Source organism: Nothobranchius furzeri, chromosome 7, assembly GCF_043380555.1.
Source record: "Nothobranchius furzeri strain GRZ-AD chromosome 7, NfurGRZ-RIMD1, whole genome shotgun sequence".
NCBI classification, from domain to species: Eukaryota; Metazoa; Chordata; class Actinopteri; order Cyprinodontiformes; family Nothobranchiidae; genus Nothobranchius; species Nothobranchius furzeri.
Window position 1 is genome coordinate 42828513 of NC_091747.1, and position 17566 is coordinate 42846078.

Consider the following 17566-nt stretch of genomic DNA (forward strand, 5'->3'; position numbering starts at 1 on the left):
AGGAAGTTTTAGAGCACTTCATGCTTCCTGCTGCTGACCAACTTTATGGGGATGCAGACTTCACCTTTCAACAGGACTTGGCACCTGCACACAGTGCCAAAACCACCAGCACCTGGTTCAAGGACCATGGTATCCCTGTCCTTGATTGGCCAGCAAACTCGCCTGACCTTAACCCCATAGAAAATCTATGGGGTATTGTGAAGCGGAGGATGCAATACGCTAGACCCAACAATGCAGAGGAGCTGAAGACGACTATCAGAGCAACCTGGGCTCTCATAACACCTGAGCAGTGCCACAGACTGATCGAGTCCATGCCACGCCGCATTACTGCAGTTATTGAGGCAAAAGGAGCCCCGACTAAGTATTGAGTGCTATACATGCACATTCTTTTCATGTTCATTCTTTTCAGTTGGCCAACATTAGAGAAACAAACATTTTTTCATTGGCCTTTAGAATATTCTAATTTTCTGAGATACCAGATTTGATGTTTTCATTGGTTGTCAACTATAAATATCAAAATTAAAAGTAATAAACATCGGAAATACATTGGTCTGAGTGCATTGCATGAATATAATGTACAAGTTTCACGTTTTGAACGGAATTACTGAAATATTTTCAACCTTTTGATGATATTCTAATTTACTGGCCAGCACCTGTATTATACCACTCCAATCTTCAATCAAGATGGCCGAGCGGTCAAAGGCGCCAGACTCAAGCATTGCTTCCATTCCAATATGGGGATTCTGGTCTCCAGTAGGAGGTGTGGGTTCAAATCCCACTCTTGACACATTCATTAACTAGTAACAATTGTTTATGATTAATTTTATCTCAAGAATAAAGATCTCTGGACGCTATCAGGAGCAATTTATTCAAAGATGGGTGGGTGTATCTTTGGTGTACAGATCTGCAGAAAGACATATGTTGGTCTTTTTCTAAATTTTTTAGAAAAGTGCTTTTCTGTTAACAATGTTGTTATCTAACATAAAAAAAACTTAAAAATAACTACTGTGCCACTCATTTGAAAATTTGTGCGCTTATGTGACAAACTTTTTTACAGTGTCATCAACCAATGAATGAATGAATGAAAGAATCTATCTATCTATCTATCTATCTATCTATCTATCTATCTATCTATCTATCTATCTATCTATCTATCTATCTATCTATCTATCTATCCATCATCTATCTATCTATCTATCTATCTATCTATCTATCTATCTATCTATCTATCTATCTATCTATCTGACTCTTTTACTCTGTTTCTGTCTGTTATCTTATTGTAGCCTGACTAGCTCAGCCGGTAGAGCATGAGACTTTTAATCTCAGGGTCATGGGTTCAAGTCCCATGTTAGGCATAGATTCTAAAGGCAACATCTGTTTATTCATGTGTAATCTTTCTAATAGTTCTTTTTTGAGAAGAATTGCAGGTGCTGGCATAAGAATTTGGGACTTTATTTGCGTTTTTTCTTAGTGTTGTCTGAGCTTAAAACTTCCCCCAATCGATGGCAACAATTTCTGTTTTTCAAGCAAACGCATTTTGATTCAGGGTAAACTGGTGACACTGCATGAAAACATACTCTGTCAAAGGCCTAAGCGCCCAACGTGGGGCTCGAACCCACGACCCTGAGATTAAGAGTCTCATGCTCTACCCACTGAGCTAGTCGGGCATTTGACAATCTTGACAAGTTTGACAACGTGAGGTGACACTTTTTTGCCATACAGGGTTTGTTGCCCTGGTCCTTCAGATACAACAAATTACTGTAACTCAGTAACAATAAAAGAGCTTTTGAAGTTGAACACCAATCTTCTAAAGATCCAAAGTGTTTTGGGAATGGGTAGAACTTGAATGAAAACAATTGCTTTTGATTGGGCAACTTCATTTCAGACATTTGACCAAACTTACAACTTATCGATTGTATTCATTATCACAGCCAGCAGTCTTACTTGGGATAAGTGGTTCTACAAGGTCAATGAAATAGCAAAGAACAACTTCAGAGGGTAGGTCACAATTCAACCTCTGCAACTTTATTATACCACTCCAATCTTCGGTCAAGATGGCCGAGCGGTCAAAGGCGCCAGACTCAAGCATTGGTTCCATTCCAATGTGGGGATTCTGGTCTCCAGTAGGAGGTGTGGGTTCAAATCCCACTCTTGACACATTCATTAACTAGTAACAAAGGTTTATGATTAATTTTATCTCAAGAATAAAGATCTCTGGACGCTATCAGGAGCAATTTATTCAAAGATGGGTGGGTGTATCTTTGGTGCACAGATCTGCAGAAAGACATATGTTGGTCTTTTTCTAAATTTTTTAGAAAAGTGCTTTTCTGTTAACAATGTTGTTATCTAACATAAAAAAAACTTAAAAATAACTACTGTGCCACTCATTTGAAAATTTGTGCGCTTATGTGACAAACTTTTTTACAGTGTCATCAACCAATGAATGAATGAATGAAAGAATCTATCTATCTATCTATCTATCTATCTATCTATCTATCTATCTATCTATCTATCTATCTATCTATCTATCTATCTATCTATCCATCATCTATCTATCTATCTATCTATCTATCTATCTATCTATCTATCTATCTATCTATCTATCTATCTGACTCTTTTACTCTGTTTCTGTCTGTTATCTTATTGTAGCCTGACTAGCTCAGCCGGTAGAGCATGAGACTTTTAATCTCAGGGTCATGGGTTCAAGTCCCATGTTAGGCATAGATTCTAAAGGCAACATCTGTTTATTCATGTGTAATCTTTCTAATAGTTCTTTTTTGAGAAGAATTGCAGGTGCTGGCATAAGAATTTGGGACTTTATTTGCGTTTTTTCTTAGTGTTGTCTGAGCTTAAAACTTCCCCCAATCGATGGCAACAATTTCTGTTTTTCAAGCAAACGCATTTTGATTCAGGGTAAACTGGTGACACTGCATGAAAACATACTCTGTCAAAGGCCTAAGCGCCCAACGTGGGGCTCGAACCCACGACCCTGAGATTAAGAGTCTCATGCTCTACCGACTGAGCTAGTCGGGCATTTGACAATCTTGACAAGTTTGACAACGTGAGGTGACACTTTTTTGCCATACAGGGTTTGTTGCCCTGGTCCTTCAGATACAACAAATTACTGTAACTCAGTAACAATAAAAGAGCTTTTGAAGTTGAACACCAATCTTCTAAAGATCCAAAGTGTTTTGGGAATGGGTAGAACTTGAATGAAAACAATTGCTTTTGATTGGGCAACTTCATTTCAGACATTTGACCAAACTTACAACTTATCGATTGTATTCATTATCACAGCCAGCAGTCTTACTTGGGATAAGTGGTTCTACAAGGTCAATGAAATAGCAAAGGACAACTTCAGAGGGTAGGTCACAATTCAACCTCTGCAACTTTATTATACCACTCCAATCTTCAGTCAAGATGGCCGAGCGGTCAAAGGCGCCAGACTCAAGCATTGGTTCCATTCCAATGTGGGGATTCTGGTCTCCAGTAGGAGGTGTGGGTTCAAATCCCACTCTTGACACATTCATTAACTAGTAACAAAGGTTTATGATTAATTTTATCTCAAGAATAAAGATCTCTGGACGCTATCAGGAGCAATTTATTCAAAGATGGGTGGGTGTATCTTTGGTGCACAGATCTGCAGAAAGACATATGTTGGTCTTTTTCTAAATTTTTTAGAAAAGTGCTTTTCTGTTAACAATGTTGTTATCTAACATAAAAAAAACTTAAAAATAACTACTGTGCCACTCCTTTGAAAATTTGTGCGCTTATGTGACAAACTTTTTTACAGTGTCATCAACCAATGAATGAATGAATGAAATAATCTATCTATCTATCTATCTATCTATCTATCTATCTATCTATCTATCTATCTATCTATCTATCTATCTATCATCTATCTATCTATCTATCTTTCTATCTATCTGACTCTTTTACTCTGTTTCTGTCTGTTATCTTATTGTAGCCTGACTAGCTCAGCCGGTAGAGCATGAGACTTTTAATCTCAGGGTCATGGGTTCAAGTCCCATGTTAGGCATAGATTCTAAAGGCACCATCTGTTTATTCATGTGTAATCTTTCTACTATTTCTTTTTTGAGAAGAATTGCAGGTGCTGGCATAAGAATTTGGGACTTTATTTGCATTTTTTCTTAGTGTTGTCTGAGCTTAAAACTTCCCCCAATCGATGGCAACAATTTCTGTTTTTCAAGCCAACGCATTTTGATTCAGGGTAAACTGGTGACACTGCATGAAAACATACTCTGTCAAAGGCCTAAGCGCCCAACGTGGGGCTCGAACCCACGACTCTGAGATTAAGAGTCTCATGCTCTACCGAATGAGCTAGTCGGGCATTTGACAATCTTGACAAGTTTGACAACGTGAGGTGACACTTTTTTGCCATACAGGGTTTGTTGCCCTGGTCCTTCAGATACAACAAATTACTGTAACTCAGTAACAATAAAAGAGCTTTTGAAGTTGAACACCAATCTTCTAAAGATCCAAAGTGTTTTGGGAATGGGTAGAACTTGAATGAAAACAATTGCTTTTGATTGGGCAACTTCATTTCAGACATTTGACCAAACTAACAACTTATCGATTGTATTCATTATCACAGCCAGCAGTCTTACTTGGGATAAGCGGCTCTACAAGGTCAATGAAATAGCAAAGGACAACTTCAGAGGATAGGTCACAATTCAACCTCTGCAACTTTATTATACCGCTTCCATCTTCAGTCAAGATGGCCGAGCGGTCAAAGGCGCCAGACTCAAGCATTGCTTCCATTCCAATATGGGGATTCTGGTCTCCAGTAGGAGGTGTGGGTTCAAATCCCACTCTTGACACATTCATTAACTAGTAACAAAGGTTTATGATTAATTTTATCTCAAGAATAAAGATCTCTGGACGCTATCAGGAGCAATTTATTCAAAGATGGGTGGGTGTATCTTTGGTGTACAGATCTGCAGAAAGACATATGTTGGTCTTTTTCTAAATTTTTTAGAAAAGTGCTTTTTTGTTAACAATGTTGTTATCTAACATAAAAAAAAACTTAAAAATAACTACTGTGCCACTCATTTGAAAATTTGTGCGCTTATGTGACAAACTTTTTTACAGTGTCATCAACCAATGAATGAATGAATGAAATAATCTATCTATCTATCTATCTATCTATCTATCTATCTATCTATCTATCTATCTATCTATCTATCTATCTATTTATCTATCTATCTATCTATCTATCATCTATCTATCTATCTATCTATCTATCTATCTATCTATCTGACTCTTTTACTCTGTTTCTGTCTGTTATCTTATTGTAGCCTGACTAGCTCAGCCGGTAGAGCATGAGACTTTTAATCTCAGGGTCATGGGTTCAAGTCTCATGTTAGGCATAGATTCTAAAGGCAACATCTGTTTATTCATGTGTAATCTTTCTACTAGTTCTTTTTTGAGAAGAATTGCAGGTGCTGGCATAAGAATTTGGGACATTATTTGCATTTTTTCTTAGTGTTGTCTGAGCTTAAAACTTCCCCCAATCGATGGCAACAGTTTCTGTTTTTCAAGCCAACGCATTTTGATTCAGGGTAAACTAGTGACACTGCATGAAAACATACTCTGTCAAAGGCCTAAGCGCCCAACGTGGGGCTCGAACCCACGACCCTGAGATTAAGAGTCTCATGCTCTACCGAATGAGCTAGTCGGGCATTTGACAATCTTGACAAGTTTGACAACGTGAGGTGACACTTTTTTGCCATACAGGGTTTGTTGCCCTGGTCCTTCAGATACAACAAATTACTGTAACTCAGTAACAATAAAAGAGCTTTTGAAGTTGAACACCAATCTTCTAAAGATCCAAAGTGTTTTGGGAATGGGTAGAACTTGAATGAAAACAATTGCTTTTGATTGGGCAACTTCATTTCAGACATTTGACCAAACTTACAACTTATCGATTGTATTCATTATCACAGCCAGCAGTCTTACTTGGGATAAGCGGTTCTACAAGGTCAATGAAATAGCAAAGGACAACTTCAGAGGGTAGGTCACAATTCAACCTCTGCAACTTTATTATACCACTCCAATCTTCAGTCAAGATGGCCGAGCGGTCAAAGGCGCCAGACTCAAGCATTGCTTCCATTTCAATATGGGGATTCTGGTCTCCAGTAGGAGGTGTGGGTTCAAATCCCACTCTTGACACATTCATTAACTAGTAACAAAGGTTTATGATTAATTTTATCTCAAGAATAAAGATCTCTGGACGCTATCAGGAGCAATTTATTCAAAGATGGGTGGGTGTATCTTTAGTGTACAGATCTGCAGAAAGACATATGTTGGTCTTTTTCTAAATTTTTTAGAAAAGTGCTTTTCTGTTAACAATGTTGTTATCTAACATAAAAAAAACTTAAAAATAACTACCGTGCCACTCATTTGAAAATTTGTGCGCTTATGTGACAAACGTTTTTACAGTGTCATCAACCAATGAATGAATGAATGAAATAATCTATCTATCTATCTATCTATCTATCTATCTATCTATCTATCTATCTATCTATCTATCTATCTATCTATCTATCTATCTATCTATCTATCTATCTATCTATCATCTATCTATCTATCTATCTATCTATCTGACTCTTTTACTCTGTTTCTGTCTGTTATCTTATTGTAGCCTGACTAGCTCAGCCGGTAGAGCATGAGACTTTTAATCTCAGGGTCATGGGTTCAAGTCCCATGTTAGGCATAGATTCTAAAGGCAACATCTGTTTATTCATGTGTAATCTTTCTACTAGTTCTTTTTTGAGAAGAATTGCAGGTGCTGGCATAAGAATTTGGGACTTTATTTGCATTTTTTCTTAAGTTGTCTGAGCTTAAAACTTCCCCCAATCGATGGCAACAATTTCTGTTTTTCAAGCCAACGCATTTTGATTCAGGGTAAACTGGTGACTCTGCATGAAAACATACTCTGTCAAAGGCCTAAGCGCCCAACGTGGGGCTCGAACCCACGACCCTGAGATTAAGAGTCTCATGCTCTACCGAATGAGCTAGTCGGGCATTTGACAATCTTGACAAGTTTGACAACGTGAGGTGACACTTTTTTTTCATACAGGGTTTGTTGCCCTGGTCCTTCAGATACAACAAATTACTGTAACTCAGTAACAATAAAAGAGCTTTTGAAGTTGAACACCAATCTTCTAAAGATCCAAAGTGTTTTGGGAATGGGTAGAACTTGAATGAAAACAATTGCTTTTGATTGGGCAACTTCATTTCAGACATTTGACCAAACTTACAACTTATCGATTGTATTCATTATCACAGCCAGCAGTCTTACTTGGGATAAGCGGCTCTACAAGGTCAATGAAATAGCAAAGGACAACTTCAGAGGGTAGGTCACAATTCAACCTCTGCAACTTTATTATACCGCTCTCATCTTCAGTCAAGATGGCCGAGCGGTCAAAGGCGCCAGACTCAAGCATTGCTTCCATTCCAATATGGGGATTCTGGTCTCCAGTAGGAGGTGTGGGTTCAAATCCCACTCTTGACACATTCATTAACTAGTAACAAAGGTTTATGATTAATTTTATCTCAAGAATAAAGATCTCTGGACGCTATCAGGAGCAATTTATTCAAAGATGGGTGGGTGTATCTTTGGTGTACAGATCTGCAGAAAGACATATGTTGGTCTTTTTCTAAATTTTTTAGAAAAGTGCTTTTTTGTTAACAATGTTGTTATCTAACATAAAAAAAACTTAAAAATAACTACTGTGCCACTCATTTGAAAATTTGTGCGCTTATGTGACAAACTTTTTTACAGTGTCATCAACCAATGAATGAATGAATGAAATAATCTATCTATCTATCTATCTATCTATCTATCTATCTATCTATCTATCTATCTATCTATCTATCTATCTATCTATCTATCTATCTATCTATCATCTATCTATCTATCTATCTATCTATCTATCTATCTGACTCTTTTACTCTGTTTCTGTCTGTTATCTTATTGTAGCCTGACTAGCTCAGCCGGTAGAGCATGAGACTTTTAATCTCAGGGTCATGGGTTCAAGTCTCATGTTAGGCATAGATTCTAAAGGCAACATCTGTTTATTCATGTGTAATATTTCTACTAGTTCTTTTTTGAGAAGAATTGCAGGTGCTGGCATAAGATTTTGGGACTTTATTTGCATTTTTTCTTAGTGTTGTCTGAGCTTAAAACTTCCCCCAATCGATGGCAACAATTTCTGTTTTTCAAGCCAACGCATTTTGATTCAGGGTAAACTGGTGACACTGCATGAAAACATACTCTGTCAAAGGCCTTAGCGCCCAACGTGGGGCTCGAACCCACGACCCTGAGATTAAGAGTCTCATGCTCTACCTAATGAGCTAGTCGGGCATTTGACAATCTTGACAAGTTTGACAACGTGAGGTGACACTTTTTTGCCATACAGGGTTTGTTGCCCTGGTCCTTCAGATACAACAAATTACTGTAACTCAGTAACAATAAAAGAGCTTTTGAAGTTGAACACCAATCTTCTAAAGATCCAAAGTGTTTTGGGAATGGGTAGAACTTGAATGAAAACAATTGCTTTTGATTGGGCAACTTCATTTCAGACATTTGACCAAACTTACAACTTATCGATTGTATTCATTATCACAGCCAGCAGTCTTACTTGGGATAAGCGGTTCTACAAGGTCAATGAAATAGCAAAGGACAACTTCAGAGGGTAGGTCACAATTCAACCTCTGCAACTTTATTATACCACTCCAATCTTCAGTCAAGATGGCAGAGCGGTCAAAGGCGCCAGACTCAAGCATTGCTTCCATTCCAATATGGGGATTCTGGTCTCCAGTAGGAGGTGTGGGTTCAAATCCCTCTCTTGACACATTCATTAACTAGTAACAAAGGTTTATGATTAATTTTATCTCAAGAATAAAGATCTCTGGACGCTATCAGGAGCAATTTATTCAAAGATGGGTGGGTGTATCTTTGGTGTACAGATCTGCAGAAAGACATATGTTGGTCTTTTTCTAAATTTTTTAGAAAAGTGCTTTTCTGTTAACAATGTTGTTATCTAACATAAAAAAAAACTTAAAAATAACTACCGTGCCACTCATTTGAAAATTTGTGCGCTTATGTGACAAACGTTTTTACAGTGTCATCAACCAATGAATGAATGAATGAAATAATCTATCTATCTATCTATCTATCTATCTATCTATCTATCTATCTATCTATCTATCTATCTATCTATCTATCATCTATCTATCTATCATCTATCTATCTATCTATCTATCTATCTATCTATCTATCTATCTATCTATCTATCTATCTATCTATCTATCTGACTCTTTTAATCTGTTTCTGTCTGTTATCTTATTGTAGCCTGACTAGCTCAGCCGGTAGAGCATGAGACTTTTAATCTCAGGGTCATGGGTTCAAGTCCCATGTTAGGCATAGATTCTAAAGGCAACATCTGTTTATTCATGTGTAATCTTTCTACTAGTTCTTTTTTGAGAAGAATTGCAGGTGCTGGCATAAGAATTTGGGACTTTATTTGCGTTTTTTCTTAGTGTTGTCTGAGCTTAAAACTTCCCCCAATCGATGGCAACAATTTCTGTTTTTCAAGCAAACGCATTTTGATTCAGGGTAAACTGGTGACACTGCATGAAAACATACTCTGTCAAAGGCCTAAGCGCCCAACGTGGGGCTCGAACCCACGACCCTGAGATTAAGAGTCTCATGCTCTACCAACTGAGCTAGTCGGGCATTTGACAATCTTGACAAGTTTGACAACGTGAGGTGACACTTTTTTGCCACACAGGGTTTGTTGCCCTGGTCCTTCAGATACAACAAATTACTGTAACTCAGTAACAATAAAAGAGCTTTTGAAGTTGAACACCAATCTTCTAAAGATCCAAAGTGTTTTGGGAATGGGTAGAACTTGAATGAAAACAATTGCTTTTGATTGGGCAACTTCATTTCAGACATTTGACCAAACTTACAACTTATCGATTGTATTAATTATCACAGCCAGCAGTCTTACTTGGGATAAGCGGTTCTACAAGGTCAATGAAATAGCAAAGGACAACTTCAGAGGGTAGGTCACAATTCAACCTCTGCAACTTTATTATACCACTCCAATCTTCAGTCAAGATGGCCGAGCGGTCAAAGGCGCCAGACTCAAGCATTGCTTCCATTCTAATATGGGGATTCTGGTCTCCAGTAGGAGGTGTGGGTTCAAATCCCACTCTTGATACATTCATTAACTAGTAACAAAGGTTTATGATTAATTTTATCTCAAGAATAAAGATCTCTGGACGCTATCAGGAGCAATTTATTCAAAGATGGGTGGGTGTATCTTTGGTGTACAGATCTGCAGAAAGACATATGTTGGTCTTTTTCTAAATTTTTTAGAAAAGTGCTTTTCTGTTAACAATGTTGTTATCTAACATAAAAAAAAACTTAAAAATAACTACTGTGCCACTCATTTGAAAATTTGTGCGCTTATGTGACAAACTTTTTTACAGTGTCATCAACCAGTGAATGAATGAATGAAATAATCTATCTATCTATCTATCTATCTATCTATCTATCTATCTATCTATCTATCTATCTATCTATCTATCTATCTATCTATCTATCTATCTGACTCTTTTACGCTGTTTCTGTCTGTTATCTTATTGTAGCCTGACTAGCTCAGCCGGTAGAGCATGAGACTTTTAATCTCAGGGTCATGGGTTTAAGTCCCATGTTAGGCATAGATTCTAAAGGCAACATCTGTTTATTCATGTGTAATCTTTCTACTAGTTCTTTTTTGAGAAGAATTGCAGGTGCTGGCATAAGAATTTGGGACTTTATTTGCATTTTTTCTTAGTGTTGTCTGAGCTTAAAACTTCCCCCAATCGATGGCAACAATTTCTGTTTTTCAAGCCAACGCATTTTGATTCAGGGTAAACTGGTGACACTGCATGAAAACATACTCTGTCAAAGGCCTAAGCGCCCAACGTGGGGCTCGAACCCACGACCCTGAGATTAAGAGTCTCATGCTCTACCGACTGAGCTAGTCGGGCATTTGACAATCTTGACAAGTTTGACAACGTGAGGTGACACTTTTTTGCCATACAGGGTTTGTTGCCCTGGTCCTTCAGATACAACAAATTACTGTAACTCAGTAACAATAAATGAGCTTTTGAAGTTGAACACCAATCTTCTAAAGATCCAAAGTGTTTTGGGAATGGGTAGAACTTGAATGAAAACAATTGCTTTTGATTGGGCAACTTCATTTCAGACATTTGACCAAACTTACAACTTATCGATTGTATTCATTATCATAGCCAGCAGTCTTACTTGGGATAAGCGGTTCTACAAGGTCAATGAAATAGCAAAGGACAACTTCAGAGGGTAGGTCACAATTCAACCTCTGCAACTTTATTATACCACTCCAATCTTCAGTCAAGATGGCTGAGCGGTCAAAGGCGCCAGACTCAAGCATTGCTTCCATTCCAATATGGGGATTCTGGTCTCCAGTAGGAGGTGTGGGTTCAAATCCCACTCTTGACACATTCATTAACTAGTAACAAAGGTTTATGATTAATTTTATCTCAAGAATAAAGATCTCTGGACGCTATCAGGAGCAATTTATTCAAAGATGGGTGGGTGTATCTTTGGTGTACAGATCTGCAGAAAGACATATGTTGGTCTTTTTCTAAATTTTTTAGAAAAGTGCTTTTCTGTTAACAATGTTGTTATCTAACATAAAAAAAACTTAAAAATAACTACCGTGCCACTCATTTGAAAATTTGTGCGCTTATGTGACAAACATTTTTACAGTGTCATCAACCAATGAATGAATGAATGAAATAATCTATCTATCTATCTATCTATCTATCTATCTATCTATCTATCTATCTATCTATCTATCTATCTATCTATCTATCTATCTATCTATCATCTATCTATCTATCTATCTATCTATCTATCTATCATCTATCTATCTATCTATCTATCTATCTATCTATCTATCTATCTATCTATCTATCTATCTATCTATCAATCTATCTATCTATCTATCTATCTATCTGACTCTTTTAATCTGTTTCTGTCTGTTATCTTATTGTAGCCTGACTAGCTCAGCCGGTAGAGCATGAGACTTTTAATCTCAGGGTCATGGGTTCAAGTCCCATGTTAGGCATAGATTCTAAAGGCAACATCTGTTTATTCATGTGTAATCTTTCTACTAGTTCTTTTTTGAGAAGAATTGCAGGTGCTGGCATAAGAATTTGGGAGTTTATTTGCGTTTTTTCTTAGTGTTGTCTGAGCTTAAAACTTCCCCCAATCGATGGCAACAAATTCTGTTTTTCAAGCAAACGCATCTTGATTCAGGGTTAACTGGTGACACTGCATGAAAACATACTCTGTCAAAGGCCTAAGCGCCCAACGTGGGGCTCGAACCCACAACCCTGAGATTAAGAGTCTCATGCTCTACCGACTGAGCTAGTCAGGCATTTGACAATCTTGACAAGTTTGACAACGTGAGGTGACATTTTTTTGCCATACATGGTTTGTTGCCCTGGTCCTTCAGATACAAGAAATTACTGTAACTCAGTAACAATAAAAGAGCTTTTGAAGTTGAACACCAATCTTCTAAAGATCCAAAGTGTTTTGGGAATGGGTAGAACTTGAATGAAAACAATTGCTTTTGATTGGGCAACTTCATTTCAGACATTTGACCAAACTTACAACTTATCGATTGTATTCATTATCACAGCCAGCAGTCTTACTTGGGATAAGTGGTTCTACAAGGTCAATGAAATAGCAAAGGACAACTTCAGAGGGTAGGTCACAATTCAACCTCAGAAACTTTATTATACCGCTCCCATCTTCAGTCAAGATGGCCGAGTGGTCACAGGCGCCAGACTAAAGCATTGATTCCATTCCAGTATGGGGATTCTGGTCTCCTGTAGGAGGTGTGGGTTCAAATCCCACTCTTGACACATTCATTAACTAGTAACAAAGGTTTATGATTAATTTTATCTCAAGAATAAAGATCTCTGGACGCTATCAGGAGCAATTTATTCAAAGATGGGTGGGTGTATCTTTGGTGTACAGATCTGCAGAAAGACATATGTTGGTCTTTTTCTAAATTTTTTAGAAAAGTGATTTTCTGTTAACAATGTTGTTATCTAACATAAAAAAACTTAAAAATAACTACTGTGCCACTCATTTGAAAATTTGTGCGCTTATGTGACAAACTTTTTTACAGTGTCATCAACCAATGAATGAATGAATGAAAGAATCTATCTATCTATCTATCTATCTATCTATCTATCTATCTATCTATCTATCTATCTATCTATCTATCTATCTATCTATCTAGCTATCTGACTATTTTACTCTGTTTCTGTCTGTTATCATTTTGTAGCCTGACTAGCTCAGCCGGTAGAGCATGAGACTTTTAATCTCAGGGTCATGGGTTCAAGTCCCATGTTAGGCATACATTCTAAAGGCAACATCTGTCTATTCACGTGTAATCTTTCTACTAGTTCTTTTGTGAGAAGAATTGCAGGTGCTGGCATAAGAATTTGGGACTTTATTTGAGTTTTTTCTTAGTGTTGTCTGAGCTTAAAACTTCCCCCAATCTATGGCAACAATTTCTGTTTTTCAAGCAAACGCATTTTGATTCAGGGTAAACTGGTGACACTGCATGAAATCGTACTTTGTCAAAGGCCTAAGCACCCAACGTGGGGCTCGAACCCACGACCCTGAGATTAAGAGTCTCATGCTCTACCAACTGAGCTAGTCGGGCATTTGACAATCTTGACAAGTTTGACAACGTGAGGTGACACTGTTTTGCCATACAGGGTTTGTTGCCCTGGTCCTTCAGATACAACAAATTACTGTAACTCAGTAACAATAAAAGAGCTTTTGAAGTTGAACACCAATCTTCTAAAGATCCAAAGTGTTTTGGGAATGGGTAGAACTTGAATGTAAACAATTGCTTTTGATTGGGCAACTTCATTTCAGACATTTGACCAAACTTACAACTTATCGATTGTATTCATTATCACAGCCAGCAGTCTTACTTGGGATAAGTGGTTCTACAAGGTCAATGAAATAGCAAAGGACAACTTCAGTGGGTAGGTCACAATTCAACCTCTGCAACTTTATTATACCGCTCCCATCTTCAGCCAAGATGGCCGAGCGGTCAAAGGCGCCAGACTCAAGCATTGCTTCCATTCCAATATGGGGATTCTGGTCTCCAGTAGGAGGTGTGGGTTCAAATCCCACTCTTGACACATTCATTAACTAGTAACAAAGGTTTATGATTAATTTTATCTCAAGAATAAAGATCTCTGGACGCTATCAGGAGCAATTTATTCAAAGATGGGTGGGTGTATCTTTGGTGTACAGATCTGCAGAAAGACATATGTTGGTCTTTTTCTAAATTTTTTAGAAAAGTGCTTTTCTGTTAACAATGTTGTTATCTAACATAAAAAAACTTAAAAATAACTACTGTGCCACTCATTTGAAAATTTGTGCGCTTATGTGACAAACTTTTTTACAGTGTCATCAACCAATGAATGAATGAAAGAATATATCTATCTATCTATCTATCTATCTATCTATCTATCTATCTATCTATCTATCTATCTATCTATCTATCTATCTATCTATCTATCTATCTATCTGACTATTTTACTATGTTTCTGTCTGTTATCTTATTGTAGCCTGACTAGCTTAGCCGGTAGAGCATGAGAATTTTAATCTCAGGGTCATGGGTTCAAGTCCCATGTTAGGCATAGATTCTAAAGGCAACATCTGTTTATTCATGTGTAATCTTTCTACTAGTTCTTTTGTGAGAAGAATTGCAGGTGCTGGCATAAGAATTTGGGACTTTATTTGCGTTTTTTCGTAGTGTTGTCTGAGCTGAAAACTTTCCCCAATCGATGGCAACAATTTCTGTTTTTCAAGCAAACGCATTTTGATTCAGGGTAAACTGGTGACACTGCATGAAAACATACTCTGTCAAAAGGCTAAGCGCCCAACGTGGGGCTCGAACCCACGACCCTGAGATTAAGAGTCTCATGCTCTACCGACTGAGCTAGTCGGGCATTTGACAATCTTGACAAGTCTGACAACGTGAGGTGACACTGTTTTGCCATACAGGGTTTGTTGCCCTGGTCCTTCAGATACAACAAATTACTGTAACTCAGTAACAATAAAAGAGCTTTTGAAGTTGAACACCAATCTTCTAAAGATCCAAAGTGTTTTGGGAATGGGTAGAACTTGAATGAAAACAATTGCTTTTGATTGGGCAACTTCATTTCAGACATTTGACCAAATTTACAACTTATCGATTGTATTCATTATCACAGCCAGCAGTCTTACTTGGGATAAGTGGTTCTACAAGGTCAATGAAATAGCAAAGGACAACTTCAGAGGGTTGGTCACAATTCAACCTATGCAACTTTATTATACCATTCTAATCTTCAGTCAAGATGGCCGAGCGGTCTAAGAAGCCAGACTCAAGCATTGCTTCCATTCCAATATGGGGATTCTGGTCTCCAGTAGGAGGCGTGGGTTCAAATCCCACTCTTGGCACATTCATTAACTAGAAACAATGGTTTATGATTAATTTTATCTCAAGAATAAAGATCTCTGGATGCTATCAAGAGCAATTTATTCAAAGATGGGTGGGTGTATCTTTGGTGTACAGATCTGCAGAAAGACATATGTTGGTCTTTTTCTAAATTTTTTAGAAAAGTGCTTTTCTGTTAACAATGTTGTCATCTAAAATAAAAAAAACTTAAAAATAACTTTTGTGCCACTCATTTGAAGATTTGTGCGCTTATGTGACAAATTTTTTACAGTGTCATCAACCAATGAATGAATGAATGAATGAATCTATCTATCTATCTATCTATCTATCTATCTATCTATCTATCTATCTATCTATCTATCTATCATCTATCTATCTATCTATCTATCTATCTATCTATCTATCTATCTATCTATCTATCTATCATCTATCTATCTATCATCATCTATCTATCTGACTATTTTACTATGTTTCTGTCTGATATCTTTTTGTAGCCTGTCTAGCTCAGCCGGTAGAGCATGAGATTTTTAGTCTCAGGGTCATGGGTTCAAGTCCCATGTTAGGCATAGATTCTAAAGGCAACATCTGTCTATTCATGTGTAATCTTTCTACTAGTTCTTTTGTGAGAAGAATTGCAGGTGCTGGCATAAGAATTTGGGATTTTATTTGAGTTTTTTCTTAGTGTTGTCTGAGCTTAAAACTTCCCCCAATCTATGGCAACAATTTCTGTTTTTCAAGCAAACGCATTTTGATTCAGGGTAAACTGGTGACACTGCATGAAAACGTACTTTGTCAAAGGCCTAAGCACCCAACGTGGGGCTCGAACCCACGACCCTGAGATTAAGAGTCTCATGCTCTACCAACTGAGCTAGTCGGGCATTTGACAATCTTGACAAGTTTGACAACGTGAGGTGACACTGTTTTGCCATACAGGGTTTGTTGCCCTGGTCCTTCAGATACAACAAATTACTGTAACTCAGTAACAATAAAAGAGCTTTTGAAGTTGAACACCAATCTTCTAAAGATCCAAAGTGTTTTGGGAATGGGTAGAACTTGAATGTAAACAATTGCTTTTGATTGGGCAACTTCATTTCAGACATTTGACCAAACTTACAACTTATCGATTGTATTCATTATCACAGCCAGCAGTCTTACTTGGGATAAGTGGTTCTACAAGGTCAATGAAATAGCAAAGGACAACTTCAGTGGGTAGGTCACAATTCAACCTCTGCAAATTTATTATACCGCTCACATCTTCAGCCAAGATGGCCGAGCGGTCAAAGGCGCCAGACTCAAGCATTGCTTCCATTCCAATATGGGGATTCTGGTCTCCAGTAGGAGGTGTGGGTTCAAATCCCACTCTTGACACATTCATTAACTAGTAACAAAGGTTTATGATTAATTTTATCTCAAGAATAAAGATCTCTGGACGCTATCAGGAGCAATTTATTCAAAGATGGGTGGGTGTATCTTTGGTGTACAGATCTGCAGAAAGACATATGTTGGTCTTTTTCTAAATTTTTTAGAAAAGTGCTTTTCTGTTAACAATGTTGTTATCTAACATAAAAAAACTTAAAAATAACTACTGTGCCACTCATTTGAAAATTTGTGCGCTTATGTGACAAACTTTTTTACAGTGTCATCAACCAATGAATGAATGAAAGAATATATCTATCTATCTATCTATCTATCTATCTATCTATCTATCTATCTATCTATCTATCTATCTATCTATCTATCTATCTATCTATCTATTTATCTATCTATCTATCTATCTATCTATCTATCTATCTATCTATCTATCTATCTATCTATCTATCTATCTATCTATCTATCTATCTGACTATTTTACTCTGTTTCTGTCTGTTATCTTATTGTAGCCTGACTAGCTTAGCCGGTAGAGCATGAGAATTTTAATCTCAGGGTCATGGGTTCAAGTCCCATGTTAGGCATAGATTCTAAAGGCAACA

At 37.4% G+C, this 17566-nt stretch overlaps 29 non-coding genes across 29 annotated transcripts; 19 read left to right on the forward strand and 10 right to left on the reverse strand.

Moving 5' to 3' along the window:
- The first annotated feature begins 678 nt into the window (after positions 1–678).
- Positions 679–787, forward strand: trnal-caa (transfer RNA leucine (anticodon CAA)). The gene is made up of 2 exons: positions 679–716; positions 742–787. It is a non-coding gene; the product is annotated as a tRNA-Leu (tRNA).
- Positions 788–1282: 495 nt separating this feature from the next.
- Positions 1283–1355, forward strand: trnak-uuu (transfer RNA lysine (anticodon UUU)). Its single transcript has one exon. It is a non-coding gene; the product is annotated as a tRNA-Lys (tRNA).
- Positions 1356–1594: 239 nt separating this feature from the next.
- trnak-cuu (transfer RNA lysine (anticodon CUU)) lies at positions 1595–1667 on the reverse strand. Its single transcript has one exon. It is a non-coding gene; the product is annotated as a tRNA-Lys (tRNA).
- Positions 1668–2048: 381 nt separating this feature from the next.
- trnal-caa (transfer RNA leucine (anticodon CAA)) lies at positions 2049–2157 on the forward strand. Its single transcript has 2 exons — positions 2049–2086; positions 2112–2157. It is a non-coding gene; the product is annotated as a tRNA-Leu (tRNA).
- A 491-nt stretch (positions 2158–2648) lies between these two features.
- On the forward strand, positions 2649–2721 carry trnak-uuu (transfer RNA lysine (anticodon UUU)). Its single transcript has one exon. It is a non-coding gene; the product is annotated as a tRNA-Lys (tRNA).
- Positions 2722–2960: 239 nt separating this feature from the next.
- On the reverse strand, positions 2961–3033 carry trnak-cuu (transfer RNA lysine (anticodon CUU)). Its single transcript has one exon. It is a non-coding gene; the product is annotated as a tRNA-Lys (tRNA).
- Positions 3034–3414: 381 nt separating this feature from the next.
- On the forward strand, positions 3415–3523 carry trnal-caa (transfer RNA leucine (anticodon CAA)). Its single transcript has 2 exons — positions 3415–3452; positions 3478–3523. It is a non-coding gene; the product is annotated as a tRNA-Leu (tRNA).
- A 443-nt stretch (positions 3524–3966) lies between these two features.
- On the forward strand, positions 3967–4039 carry trnak-uuu (transfer RNA lysine (anticodon UUU)). Its single transcript has one exon. It is a non-coding gene; the product is annotated as a tRNA-Lys (tRNA).
- Positions 4040–4732: 693 nt separating this feature from the next.
- Positions 4733–4841, forward strand: trnal-caa (transfer RNA leucine (anticodon CAA)). Its single transcript has 2 exons — positions 4733–4770; positions 4796–4841. It is a non-coding gene; the product is annotated as a tRNA-Leu (tRNA).
- A 788-nt stretch (positions 4842–5629) lies between these two features.
- trnak-cuu (transfer RNA lysine (anticodon CUU)) lies at positions 5630–5702 on the reverse strand. The gene has a single exon. It is a non-coding gene; the product is annotated as a tRNA-Lys (tRNA).
- Positions 5703–6083: 381 nt separating this feature from the next.
- On the forward strand, positions 6084–6192 carry trnal-caa (transfer RNA leucine (anticodon CAA)). The gene is made up of 2 exons: positions 6084–6121; positions 6147–6192. It is a non-coding gene; the product is annotated as a tRNA-Leu (tRNA).
- Positions 6193–6663: 471 nt separating this feature from the next.
- Positions 6664–6736, forward strand: trnak-uuu (transfer RNA lysine (anticodon UUU)). The gene has a single exon. It is a non-coding gene; the product is annotated as a tRNA-Lys (tRNA).
- A 238-nt stretch (positions 6737–6974) lies between these two features.
- Positions 6975–7047, reverse strand: trnak-cuu (transfer RNA lysine (anticodon CUU)). Its single transcript has one exon. It is a non-coding gene; the product is annotated as a tRNA-Lys (tRNA).
- Positions 7048–7428: 381 nt separating this feature from the next.
- Positions 7429–7537, forward strand: trnal-caa (transfer RNA leucine (anticodon CAA)). The gene is made up of 2 exons: positions 7429–7466; positions 7492–7537. It is a non-coding gene; the product is annotated as a tRNA-Leu (tRNA).
- A 1841-nt stretch (positions 7538–9378) lies between these two features.
- On the forward strand, positions 9379–9451 carry trnak-uuu (transfer RNA lysine (anticodon UUU)). Its single transcript has one exon. It is a non-coding gene; the product is annotated as a tRNA-Lys (tRNA).
- Positions 9452–9690: 239 nt separating this feature from the next.
- On the reverse strand, positions 9691–9763 carry trnak-cuu (transfer RNA lysine (anticodon CUU)). Its single transcript has one exon. It is a non-coding gene; the product is annotated as a tRNA-Lys (tRNA).
- Positions 9764–10144: 381 nt separating this feature from the next.
- On the forward strand, positions 10145–10253 carry trnal-caa (transfer RNA leucine (anticodon CAA)). The gene is made up of 2 exons: positions 10145–10182; positions 10208–10253. It is a non-coding gene; the product is annotated as a tRNA-Leu (tRNA).
- Positions 10254–10682: 429 nt separating this feature from the next.
- trnak-uuu (transfer RNA lysine (anticodon UUU)) lies at positions 10683–10755 on the forward strand. Its single transcript has one exon. It is a non-coding gene; the product is annotated as a tRNA-Lys (tRNA).
- Positions 10756–10994: 239 nt separating this feature from the next.
- trnak-cuu (transfer RNA lysine (anticodon CUU)) lies at positions 10995–11067 on the reverse strand. The gene has a single exon. It is a non-coding gene; the product is annotated as a tRNA-Lys (tRNA).
- Positions 11068–11448: 381 nt separating this feature from the next.
- Positions 11449–11557, forward strand: trnal-caa (transfer RNA leucine (anticodon CAA)). The gene is made up of 2 exons: positions 11449–11486; positions 11512–11557. It is a non-coding gene; the product is annotated as a tRNA-Leu (tRNA).
- Positions 11558–12115: 558 nt separating this feature from the next.
- trnak-uuu (transfer RNA lysine (anticodon UUU)) lies at positions 12116–12188 on the forward strand. Its single transcript has one exon. It is a non-coding gene; the product is annotated as a tRNA-Lys (tRNA).
- Positions 12189–12427: 239 nt separating this feature from the next.
- On the reverse strand, positions 12428–12500 carry trnak-cuu (transfer RNA lysine (anticodon CUU)). Its single transcript has one exon. It is a non-coding gene; the product is annotated as a tRNA-Lys (tRNA).
- A 381-nt stretch (positions 12501–12881) lies between these two features.
- On the forward strand, positions 12882–12990 carry trnaf-aaa (transfer RNA phenylalanine (anticodon AAA)). Its single transcript has 2 exons — positions 12882–12919; positions 12945–12990. It is a non-coding gene; the product is annotated as a tRNA-Phe (tRNA).
- A 427-nt stretch (positions 12991–13417) lies between these two features.
- Positions 13418–13490, forward strand: trnak-uuu (transfer RNA lysine (anticodon UUU)). Its single transcript has one exon. It is a non-coding gene; the product is annotated as a tRNA-Lys (tRNA).
- Positions 13491–13729: 239 nt separating this feature from the next.
- Positions 13730–13802, reverse strand: trnak-cuu (transfer RNA lysine (anticodon CUU)). The gene has a single exon. It is a non-coding gene; the product is annotated as a tRNA-Lys (tRNA).
- Positions 13803–14183: 381 nt separating this feature from the next.
- Positions 14184–14292, forward strand: trnal-caa (transfer RNA leucine (anticodon CAA)). The gene is made up of 2 exons: positions 14184–14221; positions 14247–14292. It is a non-coding gene; the product is annotated as a tRNA-Leu (tRNA).
- A 743-nt stretch (positions 14293–15035) lies between these two features.
- On the reverse strand, positions 15036–15108 carry trnak-cuu (transfer RNA lysine (anticodon CUU)). The gene has a single exon. It is a non-coding gene; the product is annotated as a tRNA-Lys (tRNA).
- Positions 15109–16401: 1293 nt separating this feature from the next.
- trnak-cuu (transfer RNA lysine (anticodon CUU)) lies at positions 16402–16474 on the reverse strand. Its single transcript has one exon. It is a non-coding gene; the product is annotated as a tRNA-Lys (tRNA).
- Positions 16475–16855: 381 nt separating this feature from the next.
- On the forward strand, positions 16856–16964 carry trnal-caa (transfer RNA leucine (anticodon CAA)). The gene is made up of 2 exons: positions 16856–16893; positions 16919–16964. It is a non-coding gene; the product is annotated as a tRNA-Leu (tRNA).
- The last annotated feature ends 602 nt before the right edge of the window (positions 16965–17566 follow it).